General features: G+C 36.3%; 2 protein-coding genes across 2 annotated transcripts in view; one reads left to right on the forward strand and one right to left on the reverse strand.

Annotated features, from left to right (window-relative positions):
• Positions 1-23753, reverse strand: part of LOC148947233 (uncharacterized) — a 31472-nt gene extending 7719 nt beyond the window's left edge. Inside the window, exon 1 of the mRNA XM_089097338.1 lies at positions 23709-23753. The gene's annotated coding sequence lies outside the window, so the exon portion shown is untranslated. The remainder of the gene's footprint in view (positions 1-23708) is intronic.
• A 245-nt stretch (positions 23754-23998) lies between these two features.
• The window catches only part of LOC148947234 (tetratricopeptide repeat protein 33-like), a 47418-nt gene continuing 46354 nt past the window's right edge, over positions 23999-25062 (forward strand). Inside the window, exon 1 of the mRNA XM_089097339.1 lies at positions 23999-24078. The gene's annotated coding sequence lies outside the window, so the exon portion shown is untranslated. The remainder of the gene's footprint in view (positions 24079-25062) is intronic.

The following is a 25062-nucleotide window of genomic DNA, read 5'->3' on the forward strand; positions in this document are numbered from 1 at the left end:
CTAAAGAGAGTATTTATTATTGTGTCAGTGTTGTTACAAACATAGCTAGGAATATTAGGGAAAATACGTTAAGCTTGATATAAAAGAGGAGGGGGTTGTATAAGAAGTTTTTTGAGCAATAGATCATACAAGAATAAGAAAAAAAGTATGATGAGCAGAGAGGGCATTAAAATATGAATTAAGGAGGTGCAAAATGGAGGCAATAGATGAAATTACCATGGATATAGAAGATGCAGCCAGACTACATAATAGTAAAATATTGTACTGATATCAAGGCTGTATCCGTTGAGGGGGTTAGGGGGTATTGGTATGATTTTTTTTTTCAACTGGAAGTAAGGAGCAAAATTTAGCTTGACTAAAACTTAGTAAGGAAGTAAGGAGCAAAATAAAAGGAACAGAAATTAACAAACAGAACAAACACAAATTATCCTGCATATGGGGGGGGGGGTTGCCTTCTCACTAATACCTTGCTCTTTATGCTAAAATTTGACTTTTTGTCCCAATTCTTTATTAACGACTCCTGAAATATAAAGACCATTTAATTAGACTAAAAAAAACTTTATTGTGAGGAGTGAGGTACTGAGGAGGCAACCCCCCTCATATACAGAATAATTTCTGTTCATTTTAAATTTTAATGTTGCTCCTTATTTTCAGAAAAAAAAAACATTTTTCTTAATAACTTGAAAAGTTGGGCATATATAGCCTCCCTACAATATTATTGGCATAATATTGTATTGGCATGCTAAGAAATTCAGGAGGTAGTCTGTCTCCCCTTCTCCCAGTTAAATATAGTAACGGGACCTTAACTAGTTATAAGCAACGTGTTAATGGGCAGGATATTTTGGGAATGCATTAAACCATGACAAGGGTGTAGGAAGTACTATAGATAAGAATGAAATTTTTTGACACTTTGGAAGTGAATGAAGATTTATTTTACAAGGAGAAATTAGACAGAATATTAAAAGAAATAAAAATTACTTCCAGTACTGATGATGTGCTAAATAGATTTTTGAAATAAGGGTATGGGGCTGGGAAGTTTGAGGTAAATGACTGAAAATTCTGAACATGATCTTTGATAAAAAGGGAAGTACCAAGCGATTTCGGGAAAATTTTAATTCAACCTCTTTATAAGAAAGCTTATTAGAGTGAGTGTAGCAATTATAGAGGCATTAGCTTAGTTCCAGTAGGAAGCAATTTTTTCATTATAGCTTTTGTCACCCCAGTATCTACCCATTGTACTGGTAGCAACTTTTTTCTTAATTTTTTTTATGATCTATATCGTTATCATACCGTGCTCTTTCATTTGGTTTTCAATCTTTGCTTCTAAATATCCCTGATTCGTTAAATATCTCTATTTTTCTCTGTCAATGAAAAATGTGTTTCATTTTAGAATATCCTGGACTAGAAGAAATCTTAGTAGCAATCCTAACGCGTTCTTGAGGTTTATTGTGTTCGTTGCCATTTTTATCTCTTTTAAATAAATTTTTCTGATATTTCAGGATGTTAGCTTTATTTTTGGGTAGTAAAGTATTTGATAAGTAGATATTTGGATTACTCTATTTTGATGTTTTTTGGTTTCTTTCTTTTTTTCCATTCACGTGAGACCATATTTTTTCAATGTTTAAAATTTTAAATGCACTATACCACGTGTCGAGTAGCTAAAACCTAAAAACTACTTAGCATAGTGCTACATGTTAGACAAAGTTTAAAGAGAAGAACAGCATGGTTTTAGGAAGGAGAGAATCCATCAGCCAAATTTACCCTCTTATATCAATAATTAAGAAGTTTCAGAGCACTGAGACCCCTGTTTAGTTCTGTGTTACATATTATAAACAGGCATTTAGCTCAGTTTATAAAAGGGCTTTAGTGAAGGTCATATCCTTTTATAGTCTATCAGATAAGTATATTAAAGCAATTAGTACTATATACAAGAACATAATTGCTGCAATTAAGGTAGGTAGTGATTTTAGTAGTTGCTTTGGTGATCAATCAGAAGTTAAGCAAGGTTGTGCCTTATCCCTGCTTATATGGATTATTTTGATAAATTGTGCCCTAAGCAACACAGAAAGGGCTATGGGAGTGCATGGAATTAAATAGGAAGGTTAAACTCGTCTGGACATAAATCATATAGATGATTTAAACGTCATAGACAAAAATGTTTGAAAAATGAACAGAGATGAGGGTGTTAGAATAAGTTCGAAAATTAGTGTTAAGTAGACTGAGTTGCTTAGACCAGGAATAAGTGAAGGTGAAGAGGTAATGTTGGCTAACAAGAAGTGTGATCAAGTAGATAGCTTCACAATACTTATTAGTAAGCAGGGCTGTTTAAAGAGGAGGGGGGGGGGCAACCAGGAAAATCTGCCCTGGGTGCTATGACTGGGGGGATGTCGTGGCTGGGGCTTTTTTAATTATGTTTGATTCGGGGGGAGGGGGGGGGGGGGCTGTGAAAAATTTTGCCCTGGGCGCTGCCAATAGGATCAGCCCTGTAAGTAAGTTTGGTGATTGTTTTGAAGATATGAAAAGTAGGAAAGCCAAAGCCCAGGGTACTTTTTCACGCTTGAAAAAAAGGAAGATAAGTCTGTGCAACAATATTAGAATATCAGAAGCTATGGCAATGACAGAGGTCAAGTATGCTTCTAAAGCTTGGGTGCTTTAAAAGGCAGAGGAAGATTTGTTAAATGTTTTCCAGAGAAATTTTCTAAGGGTAGTTTTAGGTACCTCTTTGACTGACTGTATGTCAAACAGCAAGCTGTACAAAAAAGTATTTCTATTCAACTTTCAAGGGCTAAAATGACAGAAAGATTGAGATGGCTAAAACACAGTTAATGAATGAAGGATGACAGATTGCCAAAGATTGTGCTTTTTGACCATCCATCAAGGGCCAAACACCAAACAGGATGGGAAGAGGTCATTAGGATAGATTTAAAGGAAACTAGAACTTCGTGAGAGGGGGTAAAAAGAACGCTTTGAATTGATTGGGGTGCAGCACTGCTGGCCCATGGACACTTGGTGCTGCAGTGAGTTTTCAGTGTAGTCAATGTAGCATGTCCTCTTTTCTAAAGAAAACACTACTTAGAGCAGAACAGCATTATGAGCAGAACAGCATTACTAGAGGCAACAATTGCCAGCCAATAAACCTGGAACCAGCCTCCAAGAACCAACCCCCACCCCCTGTTCTCTTCTCTGTCCCAAATCTAAACTTAAAAAGACATATCCTGTAAAAATCCTACAAGATATGCCAGGAAATTCAGTTCAGGGCAGATGCATCACAGGAAAATCAGAAGAAAAGGAAAGCTTTATCAGCTGAACTCAGATGCCAAAATGAGCCAGGACAGCCAAACTTAGCTATCCACCATGGAAAAATTGTTCCAAAAAACTCAATTTGTCCAGATTGGAGCTACCCCCACCAGCCCATAGACTGTTAGATACCTCAGCTACCAGCCCTGTACACAGTTTAAATAATGATACAGAAGCATTTATGTTACCAATCAGTACCTGTGAACTCACCAACTCATCATCTTGCAAATGAAAGTCACAATTCAACAGATGTAGATCTTCCAGCACCTCCCTATCCACTGTGGATAAGCCGGTTCTCAACGTGTATCACTGCCATAAAGAAGTAGCCAACCGAAGAAAGTAGCAATTAAATCAAGATTTCTCTGCTTTTATAACAAATATTGACCAACTCCCAAACAAAATCAATGAGCTGGAATCTTTGATTTATGCAAATGATTTTGATGTTATACTTCTTAATGAGGTGGGTCCCAAGAATTCAAGAAACCAGCTCCTAGATTCATATGTTATTTTGCAAGGCTATCATACTGTATCCAACCTGTCATCTAATTATTGCTGCCATAGAACACCTGCAATGGTCAATTCCTCTTACACCATCATCCAAATTGACTACTTCACTGGATGTCCCCCTGTTGAAACCATTTTCTTTTATATTTCAGTGACAGAGAATAAAAGCCACCCTTCTGTCAGAATTGGCCATGTATATAGAAGCACATCTACAAGATTTCAGACAACCACCAAGTGGATCTATTAATTGCAGGCAACTTCAACCTGCCTACATCACCTGGAAAGACCAGTTTCCCTATGCCCCATCTGGTCCTATGAGTCCAATCATTGAAATTATTCATGATGTCCTTTTCCACCACATTGACAACCAGCCAATGCATTTTAGGGATGGACAGCAGCCAAGCCTTCTTGACTTGGTATTTCTCAGGAGACCACAAGCTCTCCTGTCCACATCATAAAAGCCCCAAATTGGAAAGAATGATCATGTCACCATAGATATCAGAACAATATTCCTCAGAGTAACAAATGGCTACATAAAAAAAAAAATATTATAAATTATGAAAGGATTAGATTGGATCTTGGCAGCATTGCATGGGACAACATCTTATCTGGTTCTTTATAACAGCAATGACACAGCTTCAAAGAATTACTTACAAACAAAGCAATTCAGTACTCTTGTAGCAAATTTGTCCACAAACCAAGAACACTTCTGACAATGACAAAAGAGATTAACAGGGAGTAAAAAAAGACAATGGAAGAAATATAAAAAACGCCAATCCCCCCAAAACAGAGAGAAATATTCCAAAGGCTGAAACAAAATTAAAACATTGACATGGGTCTTGTACACAAGCTGTGAATCCAAACTTGCTGAAGAAGCCAAGACAAACCCAAAGAAGTTTTGGCAGTTCATCTCTAGCCTAGACCACAATAGATGATGCATCAAAAAACTGATAACAGAGCAAGATGGAGGAATTACCGACACTAACAAGCATGCCAACTTACTGAACCTGCAATTTGCCTCAGTTTTCACCACTGAACCTGATGGCCCTTTACCTTCCCCACCAAAATATGATGTAAAAGCTCTAAGGGAAAGTACCATGGTATTGTCTAAAAACTTCCTTAAACATTTACAGAAGTTAGATGCTAACAAGTTGTCAAGACCCAATATTATACATCCCAGACTACTAAAAGAAATTGCAGAAGTGATAGCAGACCTACTTATGAGAATCTTCCAGACATTACTTACTTTGAGAGAGCTACCAGCAGATTGGAAAGTAGCCAACATAATGCTGGCATTTGAAAAAGGTGATCACACCGAGTCTGAGAATCATTAACCTATTAGCCAAACTTAAGCTGTTGTTAAGATGCTTGAATATATAGTCAACGATTTAATTCTCAAACATTTGATTATCAACAAGATCTTGTTGCCTAAGCAGCATGGATTCCAGTCAGAAGAATCAATCAAAACAAACCTATTGAATTTACACAAAGTAATTAAAAACCTGATTGACCAAGGACATCCAGTTGACCTGCTGCTGCTAGACTTTGCCAAGGCCTTTGACAAAGGTACCCCATAGTTTTGTGACAAAGGTACATCAATTCAGCAATGATGGACTGGCTAATGAATGTCCTCACCAACTGCAAGCAGGAAGTCCCATTATTCAAGAACATTTAACCACCAACAAGATCTTGTCACCTAAGCAGCATGGATTCCAGTCAGGGGAATCAATCTAAACAAACCTATTGGAATCATACAAAGTAATTACAAATCTGATTAACCAAGGACACAAAGTCAACCTACTGCTTCTAGACTACCCCAAGGCAACCTATAGTTGACTGTATTTCAAATTATCTGCTGCAGGCATCAATCCATCCCTGATAGACTGGCCAATGAATTTCCTTACCTACTGTAAGCAGAAAGTCTGCTTGATCAAGAATATTTAACCACCAACAAGATCGTAACACCTAAGCAGCATAGATTCCAGTTAGGAGAATCAATCAAGATGAACCTATTGGAATCACATGAAATAATTACAAATCTGATTGACCCAGGACATCCAGTTGATCTACTGTTGCTAGACTTTGCCAAGGCCTTTGAAAAGGTGGTGGCTAATGAATTTCCTCACCAACCCCAAGCAAAAAGTCCAACCCCAACCCCAAGCAAGATGGGTGGCCAGGCAATCTACTCTGATATATGCTGATAAGGTTATAGTAATGAGTAGGGGACCACAGGGAACTGTATTAGGCCCAACCCTTTTCACGATCTGAATCAATGACATTTTCAATCATGAGGATAATAAAATGCATTTGTTTGCTGATGATACCAACCTTTTTGTCATTGCAAACCAACAGAAAACCCAACACACCACACACAGGCTACAGGATTGGACTCAAGACTGGCTTCTCTAACTCAATACAACCAAATGCTGTATTTTGCACCTTTGACAACCCAAAAGCTACCTACTCAATTTTCAATCTCATCACTAAAATAAGAGAGTATCTAGAGGATAGAGAAGAAGAAGGGGATCTTGGTGTCATTGTCAACAACAAGTGTAGGTTCTACAGCCATGTTTGGCATGTTGTTTCCTGAGCAAATTCTATCCTTGGCCTATTGAAATGGAACATCAGTAGCCAAGAGGCAACAATATTCATAAAACTGTATAAAGCTCTTGTTAGAATCCATCTTGATTTTGGCATGTGTCTTGCTGGTCCCTCTTATCAGCAAGATGTAAGGCTCATTGAAAATGTTCAGAGGTAATTAACACAGTGCATAAAAAGCCTAATATCAGCTTCATACTCCTCCAAAACACCTCACCCTACGCTAAAGTTTTTTTGTACTTTTATAAAAAAAATTCTTTTAGTTCTAATTAAATGAACATAGTGTTTCAGGAGTCGTTCTTAAAGAACTGGGACATAAATTCAACTATGTTTTTGAGGAGTAACCTCCCTTATATACATTGTAATTTCTGTTCGTTTTAAGTTTTAATGTGGACTGTCTCTAGCAACTTAAGCTACATACCCTCATCTACACACATATTTAATAAAGAAAAGTATTAACATCAGATTCCTCATTCTATGCTCTTCCCAAAAACCTATATTACTTTTCTGACAATCAAAATAGTGTTATCCATGCTTTTAAATCATTTTCAAGTAATATTTTTTATCAAATAATTGCATTGAAATCTCTTAGTATATGGTTTTAACCAGGGCAAGAATGTGAAAATATGGTTAGTCAACAGACATCATATGATGCAAAACTACAAAAAAATATAGTGTTAAGGATATATCTGAGACCAACAGGGGAACAGGATTGGTGGGTGCATTGTTAGAAAAGCAACCATGATATTTATAAACAAAACAAGCAATCTAACAGTGCTATTTTTTGGTAAATATTTATATATTCACATAATTTAGCTAGGAAGAAAGTGAATACATCATTTGATGGCTTTTTCCAAATTCAATAATTGCATTCGTGGGAAATTCCCTTTTTAAATATGGTGGCTCTGAGGTTAGAAATAAGTTACTGAAGATTATGAATATGATTTTTGAAAAAGGGGAAGTACCTAACGAGCCACTTTATAAGAAACATGATAAGAGTGAGTGCGGTAATTATCGAGGTATTAGCCTGGTCTCTGTAGGTAGCAAATTACCTAGTAATATGATACTTTTTAGACTGAGAGATGCTGTAGAGAAAGTTTTAAGAGAAGAACAGTGCAGTTTTAGAAAGGGTAGAGGATGCATCAAGCAAATTTTCACTCTTAGGTTCATAACTGAGAAGTGCCCAAGTTGTCAAACACCTTTGGTCCTCAGTTTATAGATTATGAGCAAGCGTTTGATTCTGTTGATAGAAGAGCTTTAGTAAAGGTTTTATCCTTGTATGGTATACCAGACAAATACATTAAAGTGATTAGTGCTATATATGAGAATAACACTTCTGCAGTTAAGGTGGGAAATAAGGTTAACAGCTGGTTTTGTATTAAATCAGGAGTTAAGCAGGGTTGTTTTCTATCCCCCTTTATATGGATTATTTAGATGAACATTGTCTTAAGGAGCACAGGAAAGGCACTGGAAGACGACGGAATCAAATTGGGAGGAAAGACTCTCCTGGACTTAAATTATGCTGATGATTTAAGCATCCTAGATGAAAGTTTGAGCAAAATGAATGAACTTTTAGAAGTTTTGCGAGTTCAGGGTGCTAAAATAGGTATCAAAATTAATGTTAAGAATACTAAGTCACTAAGGCTAGGAATAAGTGAAGATAAAAAGGTGACACTGGGTAATGGAAAGATTGATCAGGTGGGCAGCTTCACTTACCTTGGTAGTATTATTAGTCAAGATGGTGGGAGCAGTGAAGATGTTAAAAGTAGAATAGCCAAGGCTCAGGCTGTATTTTTCACAGTTAAAAAAAGTTTGGAAGAACAGGAAGATAAGTCTGCAAACCAAGATCACAACAGCAGCAACTTTATAAGAAATTTAAAATAAATTTTCTTGTGAAATATTATAGCATTTAATCAGCAGTTGTACCGAACCAATCCTGCTCAATTCATCCTCAGGGCTATACTGTGGTGTTTCTCCTCCCAATAGTATAGTGCAGACGGTTTGATATCATTCTATTATCCCTTTTTGTTTTAGTTTTGTTTTTGTTTAAAGCTTTTTCCAATAGGCAATGATTAGAAGTCCTCAAAAAAAAAAGTTCCCCCAGATCCCACCTCAAAAGCTAGTGAAAGTGATACCCATCTTGGCTGGTCAAGCACACTATCTCAAAGTTCAAATGATAGCTTCAATTCTGAGAAAAGGACAATGATAAGTGTAGGGGCTAATGTCACCATAAATGATGATAATGGGTTTCAAGAGGTCCTTTCTAGAAGCTCTAAAAAAAGGAAAAAATCTCCCCAATCAAAAGCATTTCCCCTCTCCCTGCCCAAGATCATCCCTTCAAAAACTTAGGAATTTACCTTAAAATTACTCCTACTACCCCCTTTGAAATAAAAAAGATTACTGCAATAAGAGTTGCAGTTTTCAAATTGATAAAATCAATGTTCTCTCTTAAAATTCCCCGTGATGGATCTCTGCTAATAGCTGTCGAAGATCAGAAATCAGCAGACACAATAATTAACCTAAAATCCCTTCTGAATACCCCAATTAATGCATCTAAATCGAACCCAAAACAATCACCAACAAAAATAGTAGTTTATAATGTTCCCCCAGAGATATCTGTTCAGGAGTTAAAAGAAGGGCTCTCAGATAGGGCTGGCAACACAATCCCAGTTGGAGATGTTACCCAACTTGGCAAACCTAACTCTAATGGCGTAAAAACTAGTAGATCCTTCTTATTCACACTGGAGGAAAAAACTAGTATCCCAGAAAAGTTATTCCTATTTGGGCAAATCAAACCACACAAGGAATACAAACCTAAGCCTATCCAGTGTCAGGAGTGTCTCAAACTGGGACACGCAACACACAAATGCATTGAAATTCTCCTAGAGTGTAGTAATTATAAAGCATACCATCCTAAAGAGTTGACAACTTGCAAAAACACTCAGCCTACATGTATCAATTGCAAAGGCCCACATGAATCTACAAATAAATCACTATGCCCTGCATATAAGAAAAGAGCTCTAATACTCCAAATAGTAACAGAGAAGGCCATCCCATACCCCTTTGCAGCAATGGAATCAAATGCTCCCCAACAATACCAAATAAAGCCCGTAATGAAACCAACCAAAACCCCCCAGTCAAACGCCCCCAATGCATCCAGTACCCCGGATAAAACACCATCCTCTAAGCCCCCACGCGCCCATCCCGCTCAGAAGGAATCACCAAGTCAACAAGCCTCCTGGTCCAGTGAGATGAGGTCAGCCTGCCCCCCCTCCCATGAAGAAACAAACCAGAAAAACTACCAGGAATTATTTCCTTAACTAACAAACAGGATGCACAACCAAACATGCAATCCCAAAACACGTGCTTATTCATTCTAAACAGTAATGCAGTTCAGGTCATGAACATACATCAACTACAGGAAACAAAAATCATTGCAGAATTGACAAAAATCTACATCCCCAATGATATGCTCATTCAAGCAAAAAAAGATCTTGCTTTACTTTTAACAAAGCTGAACATTGATACACAGTCATATGAAAAATAAATCAACAACACAAGGAGGTCTCCTCCTGAAACCTCTGTCACATCTCTTAAACTCCTTGGTGTTACAATTTCTTCTAATTTGAAATGGGATGCCCATATAAATAATATCCTACGACAAGCAAACTCCTCGCTTTCCCTCCTTAAACTTTTAAATAAATTTAGTTGCCCCCAATCACATTTACTACAAGTATACATTTCTTTTGTGCGTCCCATATTAGAGTACGCTTTTCCTGTGTGACACCCTGGCCTCTCTAATGAAGCAACACAAAAAATTGAAAATGTCCAAAAGAGAGCTCTAAGAATTATTTTTAAAGAGGGCAAGATACCCTATTTGTATTTGTTAAATATTTCAAACCTAGAGACCCTCGAGAGACGAAGAAATAATTTGTGCCTCCGTTTTGGTAAGTTGGCACTTTTGAACCCCCGTAATGCGAATCTTTTCCCTGAACATCATGTACCTGATAGAAATCGTCCTCCACAAACTGTATCACACCCTATTCCCACCTTGTCTCCCATTCTCTGTACTACCTCGCGGTATAAGAAATCTTTTATCCCTTTTTTTACCGATATAATAAATAGTGGTTAATTTGTGCATAAATTTTGTCGTTTCTCTTATATAATAAAAGAAACAGCTCAGTTTTCTCTATACTCTTTTTTTATTCCCTATCTCCTTTTTATGTTGTTTTTTAAACATTTGTTAATGTGTATATTATTTATTTTTTTTTCAGTTTTACTAGTTTTTATCTTATTAACTAGTTGCCATTTTGAAGTTTTTTAATATAAGTGACAAAGGAATCATACAGCATTCCGATATTTGATTATTTATTTATTTTAATTTTTTTTTTTTTTCATTGGTTGCCAATCTTTAAATTGTTGTGCTTTTTTTATGATTTTCTCGCTTGTTTGTTTTTTATGGACTTCGAAATTTGAATTCGGCCCTTCAGGGCTTGTGATAGTAATTTCTCGAAATAAATATCTTATATCTTATATCTTACAACACATATCAATACTCCAGTGGAACATAAGATCACTCACAGAAAACAAGTTAAATGAACTAATATCTTTTAAGAATAAATTCTATTAATATTGCTTGTCTCCGGGAAATTCATTTAATCCAAAATCAACAAATTAAGTCTAGGGGATATACTATCCTTAGAAAGGATCGATCATCAGAGAGAAAAAGCGGTGGGGTAGCTTTATTAGACAGAAATAATGTAAAATTCTGTGGCATCTATTCATCAATTCGTTCTTACTGCAGTAACAGCAACATTTTAAGAAATTTAAAATAAATTTTCTTGTGAAATTTATCTCTATTAATCAGTAGTTGTACCGAACCAATCCTGCTCAATTCATCCTCAGGGCTATACTGTGGTGTTTCTCCTCCCCATAGTATAGTGCAGACGGTTTGATATCATTCTATTATCCCTTCTTGTTTTAGTTTTGTTTTTGTCTAAAGCTTTTTCCAATAGGCAATGACTAGAAGTCCTCCAAAAAAAAGTCCCCCCAGATCCCACCTCAAATAACAGTGAAACTGATACCCATCTTGGCTGGTCAAGCTCACTATCTCAAAGTTCAAATGATAGCTCAAATTCTGAGAATAGGACAATGATAAGTGTAGGGGTAAACAAGTAGATCCTTCTTATTTACACTGAAGGAAAAAATTAATATCCCAGAAAAATTATTCCTATTTGGGCAAATCAAACCACACAAGGAATACAAACCTAGGCCTATCTAGTGTCATAAGAGCCTCAAACTGGAACACACAGCAAACAAATGCAATGAAATTCTCCTAGAGTGTATCAATTGTAAAGCATTCCATCCTAAAGAGTTGACAACTTGCAACAACACTCAGCCTACATGCATCAATTGCAAATGCCCACACAAATCTACAAATAAATCACTATGCCCTGCATATAGGAAAAGAGCTCTAACACTCCAAATAGCAACAGATAAGGTCATCACATACCCATTTGTAGAAATGGAAGCAAATGCTGCTAAACAATACAAAATAAAGCCTGTACCTAAACCAAACAAAACCCCCAAGTCAAACGCCCCCACTGCATCCAGTACCCCATAGACAACACCATTTTCTAAGTCCCCTAGCGCACATCCCGATCAGAAGGAATCTTAAAGTCAACAAGCCTCCTTGTCCGGTGAGATGAGGTCAGCCTGGCCCCCCCTCCCAAGAAGAAACAAACCAGAAACAGTACCAGGAATTGATCCCTTAACTGACAAACAGGATGCACAACCAAACATGCAATCCCCAAATATATACTTATTCCTTCTAAACTGTAATGCAGTTCAGGCCATGAACATACATCAACTACAGAAAACAAAAATCCTTGCAGAATTGGCAAAAATCTACATCCCTGATGATATGCTCATTCAAGCAAAAAAAGATCTTGCTTTACTTCTAACAAAGCTGAACATTGATACACAGTCATATGAAAAATAAATCAACTACACAACACATATCAATGCTCCAGTGGAATGTAAGATCACTCACAGAAAATAAGTTAAATGAACTAATATCTTTTAAGAATAATAATTCCATTAACATTGCTTGCCTCCAGGAAACTCATTTAACCCAAAATCAACAAATTAAGTCTCTGGGATATACTATCCTGAGAAAGGATAGATCATCAGAGAGAAAAGGAGGTGGTGTAGCTCTATTAGTTAAAAACAATATAAAATTCTGAGGCATCAATTTTCCAGATTTTGCTAATGATGTTGATGCAATTGGTATCAGTGTTTGGCTGAATAATATAAAAACCTACATAATAAGCTTTTAAAACCCTAATGGCCAAACTACAGATGCCATGGATTTCTTTAATTATATAAATAATTCTAATATGTTAAAAAATATCATTATTTATGGAGATTTCAACGCCCAGAGCCTTTTGTGGGGGAATAAACCAGCAAATAAAGCTGGTAAATTGATTGAGTATATGACTTCAAATAATAATGAATTAGCTGTTGCTACACCTCAAAACCTGAATACTTATTTCAACCCCAAAAGTGGCAGATTCTCCACAATTGACCTACAAATTGTGCCATTAAATATTTTTAATAAAATTTACATAAATAAAATTGATAGTCTATGTACTGGCCACTTTGCTATAGTTTGCTCCCTAAATGAACCTGCTGAAACTCTACCACATACCTCCAAATATATCAACACTAAAGTAAATTGGTCTATGTTCCAAAATAAGCTAAATGATGAAATCACAAGTTTCATCCAAAATTCATACATTTCAAACACAACAGTTGACACACATGCTGAAGTATTGACATCTTTACTAATAAATACAGCTAATCATGCTATCCCCAGGATATCCAAAGTATTGCCAGAAACACCTAAGAAAACATTCCCTAAACACATTCCTAAAGCATGGTGGACAAATGAGTGCCTAAATAAATGGAGAATAAAAAATGCAGCTAGGACAGAATTCACAAAAAAACCATCACCTACTAGATATTTTAAAAAATTACAAGCAGAATCTAATCTAAAAATTACTATAATAGATGCTAAATATAAATACTGGAATAATTTTGCAAATAATCTCTCCAGAGAAACACATGAGCCAATTATACATGAAGTCATAAGCCACATCAGTGGGAAAAAGACCTCCCCCAACCCACTACTGTATGAGCTTATACATAATAATACCCATTATGACAATGATAATGAAAAAGCTAAGCTATTTACAACTCTGTTTGTTAATAAGCTAACATCAAATAATCAAAGCAAAATGTCCCCAATTCCTATGAACCCAAGTTACCAACCATGCCCAGGATCCGAGTATATGACTAGTCCACTTTCAATCCAAGAATTGAATAATGCAATACATCATATTAGGACCAAAACTAGCGGCAGCTATGACAATATACACCCTACATGGATAAAGAATCTCACTCCTTCATACAAACAAGAACTGCTAAATTGTTATAATCACGCTTGGGCATCTTCTATGTTCCCCAATATATGGAAATGTTCGTCCCTCCCACCAATCCTAAAGAAAAATAAACCCAAAGAGAACCCTGAGTCCTATAGGCCCATAATGATTACTCCTGTTATGGGGAAAATAATGGAGAAAATGATCTATCACAGACTCCTCTGGTTTGTTGAAAAAAATAATATGATCCCTCACACTCAAACTGGATTCAGGAAACACCAATCCTCGACAGATGCTTTCATATTGCTAACAAGTGCCATGAATGAATCATTCTAAAAAAATAATGTCCTAGTTGCAGCTTTCCTAGATTTTGAACGGGCATATGACAATGAGAACCACCAAATCCTTTTAAACAAACTTGCAAACCTTGGAGTGCCCCCTAAGCTAGTATCCTTTATCAAATCCTTCATAGAAGTGCGAAATTTCATTGTTTGTGTTGGTTCAGCCTCTTCACCCCAAAAGACAACAACCAAAGGCCTAACTCAGGGAGCAGTCCTCAGTTGCCTCCTGTTTGCCCTATATCTCTGGGACATGAGCCTACCCCAAACGAATCTACAATATGCTGACGATCTGGTGCTATGGTCTCTGGCAACACCTTTGAGATAGCACAGTCAAATCTGCAAAAGTCACTTTTCCAATTTGAAAAATTCTCTCAACATTCAGATTTACCCATTGCACCTACCAAGTCAAAAATAATCCAATTTCACCAAAAGCAAAACCATGTTAATGCAAAACTAACTCTAAATAAAACAACTATTCCAGAAGATAATCATAAGGGAGAGACGTAGCTTTCTCTTGACAAAACATCTTACAAAAATTGAATCAAATAGCTCACACACACTACATAATTGGTTAAGAAATCCAGCCATATATAGAGGCATTCCAGATGAGTATGCGAATATTCAGAAGAAGATCCCCATACCAGCAAAGTCTATTGCGCCCACTTTCCCCCAATCCCCTCCGTGGAGTTGGTCAAGCCCCATAATCAATACTGAATTCTCAAAGTGGAACAAAGATTTAACCCCCATTGCTTTTGTCCAGAAAAAATTTGTAGAAGTTTATACAATCACCTATAAAAATCACTTCCAAATATTTTTTGATGGGTCAAAAATGAATGAGAAGGTTGCAAGTGGTGCTTTCCTTCCTCACCTGAAAATTGCAATGGGCAAGAGATTATATAATAATTTATCTATAACATCTGCTGAGTTAAATGCCATAATCATGGCATTAGAACATCTTAAGGAAAACCAACCTTTGATTGCAAATTCAAATAATATTATCATATATTCTGACTCTCTATCAAGCCTTGAGTTGCTAGCCTCAGCTCCTCAGTATAAGTTGGACATTGACACTTATCACTGTCTTAGTATTATAGATAATCTTGCTTCAAGTGGCATAAAAACTTATTTTCAGTATATTCCTAGCCACTCTAGAATAAGTGGTAATCATCAGGTTGATGAAATAGCAAAAAATGCTATAAATATTGACCAGCCAATTAGGAGACCAATCCCAACCAAAGATATTTACCAATGGTGGCTATCAGATATTAATATTAATAAGATTAATCCTATCCTTTCCCCCTTTCCCAATAAGTATCTTTCTAAAATTTATCATAGAATTAGTTATGGAACAAATGGACTAAATTTTCTTGCATTCTCATATGTTTTCTAATTCAAGTGGTTCAATAGGCCTTCCCCTGTCGCCTCTGTAGGCATTGTAATATGAATAATGAAACAATTAACCATTGCTTATTTGAATGCAATATGATGATGTTTGCATAACATAGCCTACCTTGCTCTGGAAACTGTTAAAATACTTCAAATACCACAAGATCTCCTAATCATCCAAGAGCCTAGCCTACTATACGTGTACAAAGAGCACAGAAATCGCTATCTATCATCTTATATTTGAACTCCTTGAGTCAAACGTCTACTGAAAGATATCTGAGAATATCTAATAAATAAGAGACAACCAAGCCAGTAGCTCTGTTGCCCACAGAGTGAAGCACAAAGAAAAGGGCTAAATAGTATCAACTGAATAGCCCGCCCGCTGTCAATTAGAAGAAGAAGACAGTGGTCAAATATGGCTCTGAAAAATAGGCACTCCAAAAATTGGATGAAGATTTGCTAGATGTTTTCCAGAAAAATTGCTTAAAGATTGTTCTGGGTACCCAGCTGACTGACCATATTTCAAACAATAGGCTGTACAAAAAATCTGGTTCAATCATACTCTCTAGGGCTATAATGAAAATAAATTGAGATGGCTAGGGCACATTGTGCAGATGAAGGATGACAGATTGATGATAATTGTTCTTTTTGGCCAACCATCTAGGGCAAAATGGAAAGCAGGTCATCCTTGTCTGGGGTGGGAGGACATGATAAAGAAAGATTTAGAAGGAAATGGGAATTGTGTAGGAGGGTGTAAAAAGGGAGGCTTCAAATTGATTGGAATGGAGGAGGAGTGTGTGCAGCTGTGTTGGCCTCAGGTGATTTAGTACTGTGGTGAGTTATTAGTAGTAGTAGTAGTATAGTTTTTTTTTCAAAAAACCCATAGTAACCAAAAGCTTAAAAAAAGTTCTAAAAGAACTGTCTAGTCAGTGCTGATGCCTTCTCTTCTTCTTTTCTTTCTTTGATGGTAGCTGGGTACTGAAACATCCTTGGTAGAGAGTTGTTTAAGGCATTGTTTAAAAGCTAATTTTTATATTTAATTAATGTAAACTAATTTTTTTAAATTTACATCATAGTCTATAAACTAAAGGCAAGAAAATAAGTTACCTCATGGGGCTCCATTAAGGGTTCAAAATGGAATTTGCCTCAAAAGTAATTATTAAATTTGAAAGAGCTTAATAAAGTTATTTAATGATGCACTCACTGGTAAGTTAGTATTTTACCACATAATTTAGCTAGAATGATAGTGAACAATCACTTGATGCCTTTTCTTATGCTTTTTCACAGTTCAATAATTGTTTCTGGGGCAAATACTATTTTGAGCCCTTAATGAGGCCCCAAAAGGTAAAACAGTCTATATTTACAAAAAGCTTGAAACAAGTTCAAAAGAAACTATCTAGTGAGTAAAAACTGACATTTGCAGCTTATTCAGGAATGGTAATTATTAATTTTGTTAGTCTTAACAATAAAATATTATTAAGAAAACAAATTTGTAGAATTTTTTATAACAAGACTGAAACCCCTTAAAAATGAGATCACAGCTAAACTGATGTCATCTTGGAGGGCTTTCTAGCTCTTTTTAAAAATTAGTAGCCTATATATACTATTGCAACTAGACTAAGGAAATTATACCCTAATTCCTATCCCTGAATCAGCCAGTATTTTTAGAAACATGCTTTTAAGCTTTTGGTGACTATGGGCTGTTTTGAGCCCTTTAAGGGCTCAATGTGGAACTTGCCTCAGAAGTGATAACTGAATTATGAAAGAGCATAAAAAAAACATCAAGTGATATATTCATGTGGCTAAATTATGTGGTTAAATTCTACTTTAGCTGCTTACTTTCAGAGATGGATCTACAGGTTAAAGTATGTCGCAGGAAGGTATTTTGAAGTACCTACTTCTACTCCTCCTCTTTTTAAAGGGTCCTGACATTTGATGACCTTTAAAAATCCATATTATAAAAGTGAAACCTTGCAAAATAGATCTTCTGCTTAAATGAAATACAACGAATTTTTTCAGCTTCACAACTTTGCTTAATCCCAATCTAGAAAGTTCTAAAGATATGCAAATACATTCCCTAAAACTTGAAAAATCATTGATATAGCTTAAATTCTGCTCAAATGACAGGAATTGCATTTTCAGACCTAAAGCCAGAGAAAAAGAAACATAACTGAAAATGAAGGTAAAATGTTGTCTTGTCAAATTTTCAATAGGTGTCATGTAGCCAAATTTCAGTGATGATAGTGATGCAAATATGGCCATTTTAGCTAGATTTTGATAATGTGAATTAGTTAAATTGAGATAGCAGAATAGTGAATCCCAGAGAAAGAGACTGAGAAATAGAAACCTCCATGTATAAAAAACAATAAATTTAATAAAGGGACCCACCTGCTCCCCTTTGAAAGAAGATCTTTGGACATTGAAAAGTAAATGGATTAAGTGCCATCTATTAAGTTGTTTGAATATTGCCACGTAAATAAAGACACCTGTGAAGTTAATAAACAAACACACCTGTGAAGTTTATTTGTAAACATTGATGGTCCAAAACATTTTTCACAGGATCTCGCTTTTTTTAAATTTGGCACCAAGAGAGTGAAACCACAGTGCGCTATTCGTCCTATGCTTGTACAAATGCCGCCGAAACGATCTCGCACGAGTCCGAAAAAAGGACCTGATCAGTGTGCAGCTTGTGGTTGTAATTTAGATGAAGAATCAGGTGCAATGAATTGTGATGGTTGCAATCAATGGCTTTGTATAGATTGTCTTGAAATGACTGAGCTGGAGTATGCTCTCTTAACAAAGATGACAAGGTGTATTGGATGCAAGTGGCATTGTCCTATGTGTAAAGGTGACAAACAAGCAAGACTAAATGCATTGGATATTCAAAATGCTATTACCAAATCCCTTGAACTGCTTCAACCAGCCATGGCGGTCATTCAGGATCTTGATGTGAAAATTAAAGATGCTGTCAAAATGTCTTTTAGTGAGTTTAAGCGTGAAGTGATCGAAGATATGGATCATAGATTTCAAGCCATTGAGACACGGATAGATACCCTCAAGCAAACGTCTGGTGCCGCCGTCGACCAGGACTTGCTGAATAGTCTTCTAGTCTTGCAGGTACAGGCTTTAAAAAGCGATCTTGATAGCCACTTAGAGAACAAAATGAAGCAGTTAATAGTCGAAGATAGGGACAGACAGAGACGTAAACTGAACCTTGTTGTGTTTGGAGTGCCAGCAAAACCAGACGACGGACAGTTTATCCAGCAGTATTTGTCCCAAGAGTATAGCCTCCCAAATATATCCATCATAAATCCCCATTGCTTAGCTAACCCAAATAACCAAACTAGCTCAAACTCACCTATCATTTTTTCCATTGTCAACCTTGAAACAAAGAAACAAATTCTCCAGAAGTCGTATGAAAAGAGAGGAACTGGCAGAATTCAGTTCAGAAACGACATATCCAAAGCAGACCAGACTAAAAGAGCCAAGCTATATGAAGAGATCCAAGCTCGGCAAGCAAATGGAGAGACGGGTATTGTCTTTGGGGTGGCAAAATTGTATCAAAAAACTTGCTACCTCCAGCCCGTCCAACTCAGATGGAACTCTAAGTGGGCTGGCAAAACCTGTACATAGTTTCTCTTCTAGTGCATTATTAGATGTAAGTGATAATTTTGCTAGCGGGGAGTCAGATGATAGTTTTTACAGTGCTAGATCTGGACAAACCATTGATTCGTCGAGTTCTGAAAGATCATCAACTCCCTCTGATAGTGGAAGCTGTGGGAAGATTAGTGCCCTTAGTGTTATTTTCAGCAATGTTGACTGTCTAACTTCAAAGTTTCAAGAAATTAAGTGTGTTATTACATTGGGCACTTCAGATATTTATGCCTTCTGTGAAGTGAAACCAAAAAGGACTACTATCCCTTTGACGGAACAACAGATACTGATACCGGGATACAAAATAATCAGCAACCTATCAAAGCAGGAAGGAAGGGGAATTGTCCTATACATCTGAGATACTTTCCAGGTAGGAAATATTAATATTGAATCTGATTATGAGCCTTACCTAGAACAAGTGTGGATATCAATAAACCTACCTGGTGAGCCAATACAGATTGGTATGATTTACAGAAGTCCGAGTTCCCCTAATTTAGAGAGGTCCCTTTTTGGAGTAGTAAAATCAATTGATAGAAAAGTAGCGCTGACAGGAAACCTTCTCATAGTTGGGGATTTGAACCTACCTTCTGTCCAATGGATAGATGGCTGTGGCTATTCTGGAGAGAAATCAGTTGTACCATTTCTTGAGTGTCTAGCTAACTATTCACTTTACCAAGCTGTAACTTTTCCAACTAGGCACCAGGCTGGCCACCCCCTGTCATTGCTGCACCTTGTAATAGTAAACAACCATGAAGCGCTCTTAGACATGGTCCCACTCTACCCTTCAGTGCAAGCAATCACGCTGCCATACAATGCTCCCTTAGACTGTATCCAGAAAAATCAGTTTTTACCAAACATGTGTATAGAGATTACCGTCTGATGAAGCAAGTTGGCGGGGCAGGATTGGTCCTTTATCACTGAGAATGATGTTGATAAATTTTGGAATATGATGAAGAAAATACTGCTAGAGGTCTCAGAGAAAAATACTGCAGTAAGATTGGCTAGTAAACCCAAAACGCTACCATTTATGACCAAAGAATTAAAGAGAGCAAGAAATAAAAAGAAAAGGTATTGGAGACTATATAAACAGAATATACACAATAAGAACTACTATACAAAATATACCAAGACACAAAATCAAGTCAGAAATCTATCCAAAAAGTTATTTGAACAGCATGAGGAGGCTGTAGCAGCAGCAAGCAAGTTAAATCCATAACACTTTTGGAATTATGCCTCAGCCCATAAACCTGGTAGACACTCTGTTAAGCAACTTAAAGAGAATGACTTAAAGAGAACTGCTGTAAATAGGCAGTTTACATCTGTATTTACTCCACCTGATAATGCCCCTCTTCCAGACCCCCTCACCTATACCATCATAACCCCTATGCCCCAAATTACATTCAATAGGGTAGATGTAGAGGCACACCTAAAAAAGTTGAATCCAAATAAGTTGGTGGGACCTGATGGTGTACACCCAAGGCTTCTTAAAGAATTGCATGTTGAACTATCAGGCCTGCTCACTCATCTTTTTCTGAAATCCCTTGATGAAAAGTGTATCTTGCAGGATTGGCGCACAGCCCACATAACCCCCATACATAAGGGTGGCAGCAAAGAGGACGCAAGCAATTACCGGCCAATCAGTATCACCTCTGCAGTCGGGAAGCTACTAGAAGCGATTGTTAACACTGCAATGCTGAAACACTTGACAACCAATAAACTATTCTCATCATGTCAGCATGGCTTTATGTCTGGTTGGTTGGTTGAAACAAACTTGATTGATTCTTATAATTATACCACCGATCTTCTAGACCAGGGGTTCCCAGTCAACATCATACTACTCGATTTGGCAAAGGCCTTTGACAAAGTCTGCCATAAAAGACTTCAAATCAAGCTCCAGGCTATTAGGGTGAATGGTGGTGTGGTTGAGCGGGTGATGCAGTTCTTAACAGATAGGAAACAGGTGGTTGAAGTATTTGGCGAGGATGGAAGGACATTTTTCTCTAAGGTAGCTGCTGATGGAAGTGGTGTCCCCCAGGGCACAGTTTTGGGTCCGACTTTATTTAATATATATATAAATGATGCGCCAAAAATCCTAAACAACAAAGTAAGCCTCTACACTGATGACTCAAAACTTATCAGTCGTGCAGACACAGTGGAGAATATTAAGTCGATCCAACTGGACCTTGATACATTCACTCATTGGACTAATATTTGGAGGCTTGAATTCAATGCATCAAAATGCAAGACTCTCCAACTTGGGAAGAAAAACCCACACACTCAGTACCATATGGATTGTAGGGATGGGTCCCAAAATGCCATTTCCAGCAGCCATGCAGAGAGAGATCTTGGTGTCCTGGTAGACAACAAATTGAAATTTCATATTCATGCACAAGCAACTATTGCAAAGGGTAATCAGACTCATGGCTTAATCAAAAGAACATTCACTAGCAGATCTCCAACTGTTATGACCAAGCTATACAAGAGTCTAGTTTGACCAAGGCTAGAGTTTGGAATGTGTATCACATGCCCAATCAATAAGACAGACCAAGCAGCTCTAGAATCAGTCCAGAGGAGGTCAACGAAATGTATTAGAGACCTCTATGATGTCCCTTATCCATCCCATCTCCGTAAGCTTAGAATACCATCTCTAACATATCGTCGCAAACGAGGCAATGTGATAACAGTATACAAGCTTCTAAATGCTGAGGATACCATTCCTGGCCTTTTCCAACCGGACAATTCAAATAGAACTCGTGGTCATTCTCAAAAGCTTTTCCGGAAACGAGCCAACACCAGACTAAGGAACAAGTTCTTCTCAAATAGAGTTGTCAGCTTGTGGAACTCCCTTAGTGAAAAAACAGTAACCTCTACCAGCGTGGATGCTTTCAAGTCATCAGTGGATAGGGAGTGGCTCAACAAACCATGGTGCACCATTTGGGATGCCACAGATGATGATTAACTATCATTACTGAAGCTGGCAGACACAGGATTCCTCCTATCACTAGCAAGTGCAATTTAAGGTAATTTCAGGACTCTCTAGAGGGAGAAGGGGTGGAGGAAGGGGTATTTATTTAGCCTTGTGCCATCTCATGAGGAGACATGTTAAGAAAACTATTCCTACTTTAAAATATGTACAATGATCCTAGTTCTTATATTATCCAATGGGAGAACCTTTATCATCAAGTCTTTCCTCTAAAAATCTTCAAAAGAGAAAAAGTTTCCAAAAATTACCACATTGAAAATTCAATGCTTAAGTCTTTTTAAATTGCCCCTGTAAATTGCCACCTAATGAGTTGTGTTATAGAGAGTGTTTATGTTGGTCTTTTTAATTTTTTTTTTTTTAAAGAGCAGTGGCGATGGGCCAAAATCAAAATATGAACGCTTAACACCGGCATGAACGCTCTCTATAAAACAACTTATTAGGTGGCAATTTATAGGGGCAATTTAAAAAGACTTAAGCAACGTGGTACTTGTAGCATGGGTTTAGGAAACATTTTCTTTTAAGCTGGAAAAAGAAGGATTTTTAGAGGAAAGACTTGATGATAAAGGTTCTCCTGTTGGATAATATAAGAACTAGGATCATTATACATATTTTAAAGTAAGAATTGTTTTCTTAACATGTCTCCTTATGAGATGGCACAAGGCTAAATAAATACCAAGGTAGGTACTTCAAAATACCTTCCTGGAACATACTTTAGCCTGTAGACCCATCCCTGAAAGTTTTATTTTCCTAGCCTAACACCTTTCCAAGATAGCCAAAAGTAGGCCTAGCTAAAGTAGAATTTTACCAATTATACTTTAAACTGCAAATTTACCTATTCCCTTGCTTCCTAGTTAAAAATACGGTCAATATATACCAAATCATATTACTGAGTTAGGACTAAAGTGAATACACCATTCGATGCTTTTTTTATGCTGATTACGAATATAATAAGCATTTGTATCAGAAATGAATTTCAGCCCCCTCCCTCTATATATGCCAATTCAGGGTTAGGTTGGTTAGGTATAGCCTATGTAGGGGGGGGGCTTAAATTCATTTACACTAGAAATGCTTATTATATTCGCAATCAGCAAAAAAAAGGGCATCGAATAGTGTATTCACTTTATTTGAAACTCAATAATATGATTTGGTATATATTGACCAAAAATACTTCCTTTAGAAGTATTAACCACAAAAATAACATTGGCATGCCCTAGTAGGCTATCAATACTGTGATATCAACCAACAGAATTTTGCACATAGCCTAGGTCTTTGCTAAATTCTTAGGGAATGTGGAGGAGCACCATTTTCAAAGTAAACCAAGTTGTCCTAAACTTTTAAAGAATGCTGAATCAAATAGGCTAGTATTGCTCTAGTCTAATTTTAAATAGTGATCTGTTCAGATAAGGAATCTTTCAAAATAATTAATTGTGAAATTATTGCAAAAACGATAATGTAGTAGAAAGTCGGACGCATCCTAGGTTACAAAAAGAAATAATAGAAAACCTTCTGCTCCAATTGAAATTTAGCCGCCCACGTGACTACTTTTTTAAAGTGATGCGAATTTTAATCTAATTCCCTATTTAGTCCTGGTCCGTTTCTTAGGATTCAATTAAACAGATGTTAATCGAAATTTCAATTGAAAACCTTCCAATTCAAGCTGTTTTAATTGTATATGGAAGTTAATATAATTCTTTAAACAAAGATTTAAGCAAATTGATTGCTGGACAAAGGGATTTAATGTGATTAAGGTAATACTGTTAAGTTATTTTAGAATTTGGCATATCTTTGAAATACCGAAAACGCTGAATTTTGCCACTAAATTCTTTATTAGATTGCAGATTGATCAGTAGAGCAGCAAATAGTAACAGCAATAGTAAAATAAAACCCATTTTATCACAAATATTTTCTTTTGTACTTAATTTTAAAAATTTACAGTAGCCCACAGTAAAATTTTGAACTGATGAGATTTCAGCAATTAATATCATTATACATCAAATAGCCTAGGCTATTCAGTTTAATTTATTAGTTTTGTCTAAAGTTGTTCAAGAAAATTATAGTTTCACTACAAACAAGATTTTGGTTACTGCTCTCTTCTTAGATTTATTTAGGCCTATTCATTTACATTTGTATAGGCTATATTGTATGTTTGTTTGCATTGATTGTTTAGGTCTATTTAATTTTTGTTTGTTTAAGTTTCATTTGTACTTCCATAGCAAAATATTTATTTTTATTTTAACATTGATTTTCATATTCAATCTAAGCATACTTGCTTTAAGATCCATTTATTCATTTAGCCTATATTATTACTTGTTGTATGTTTTTTTGCTATAATTGTTTAGCCTACCTAATTTCTGTTTGTTTTGGGTTTAACTTATTCTTTAATAGTAATTTCTGGTTGTTTTGAGTATGAATTTTAACAGGTATTTGTATCTGCCAAGCTTAAGTTTAAAATGGTCTTTAGTTTTCTTTCAAAAACTTATTTTTCAGAAATTTTTTTTTAATTAATTTTTGTTTGTTTTTGATTGCAAAAAGTTTCAAGGTCTTAAAAATTCCTTATGTCAAAATCAAACTTTAAAAAACAATCAAATGTTCATCAAAGTATCAAACCTGGCCCTGAAAAAATGGGCCTGTGTCAACCTTGGAGTTTTTATTATATCTGATGTTTAAACTATTTTTAACAAAATGGCTATCTCAAAATTTTTATTGGATTGGTTTGTGGAAAACGGGCATGGGGGGGGGGGGGTTAATTCCCCTTTGGTCTCTTTTGACTCTTTTAAACTGAACTAGAACTTTCTATTTTAAATCAAATGAGCCCTCTCTGAAGTTTATACAAGCATCTCTTCCATAAGAACCATAT

The sequence above is a fragment of the Artemia sp. Qi Xiang Cuo genome, chromosome 11 (genome assembly GCF_049724085.1).
Source record: "Artemia sp. Qi Xiang Cuo chromosome 11, ASM4972408v1, whole genome shotgun sequence".
NCBI classification, from domain to species: domain Eukaryota; kingdom Metazoa; phylum Arthropoda; class Branchiopoda; order Anostraca; family Artemiidae; genus Artemia; species Artemia sp. Qi Xiang Cuo.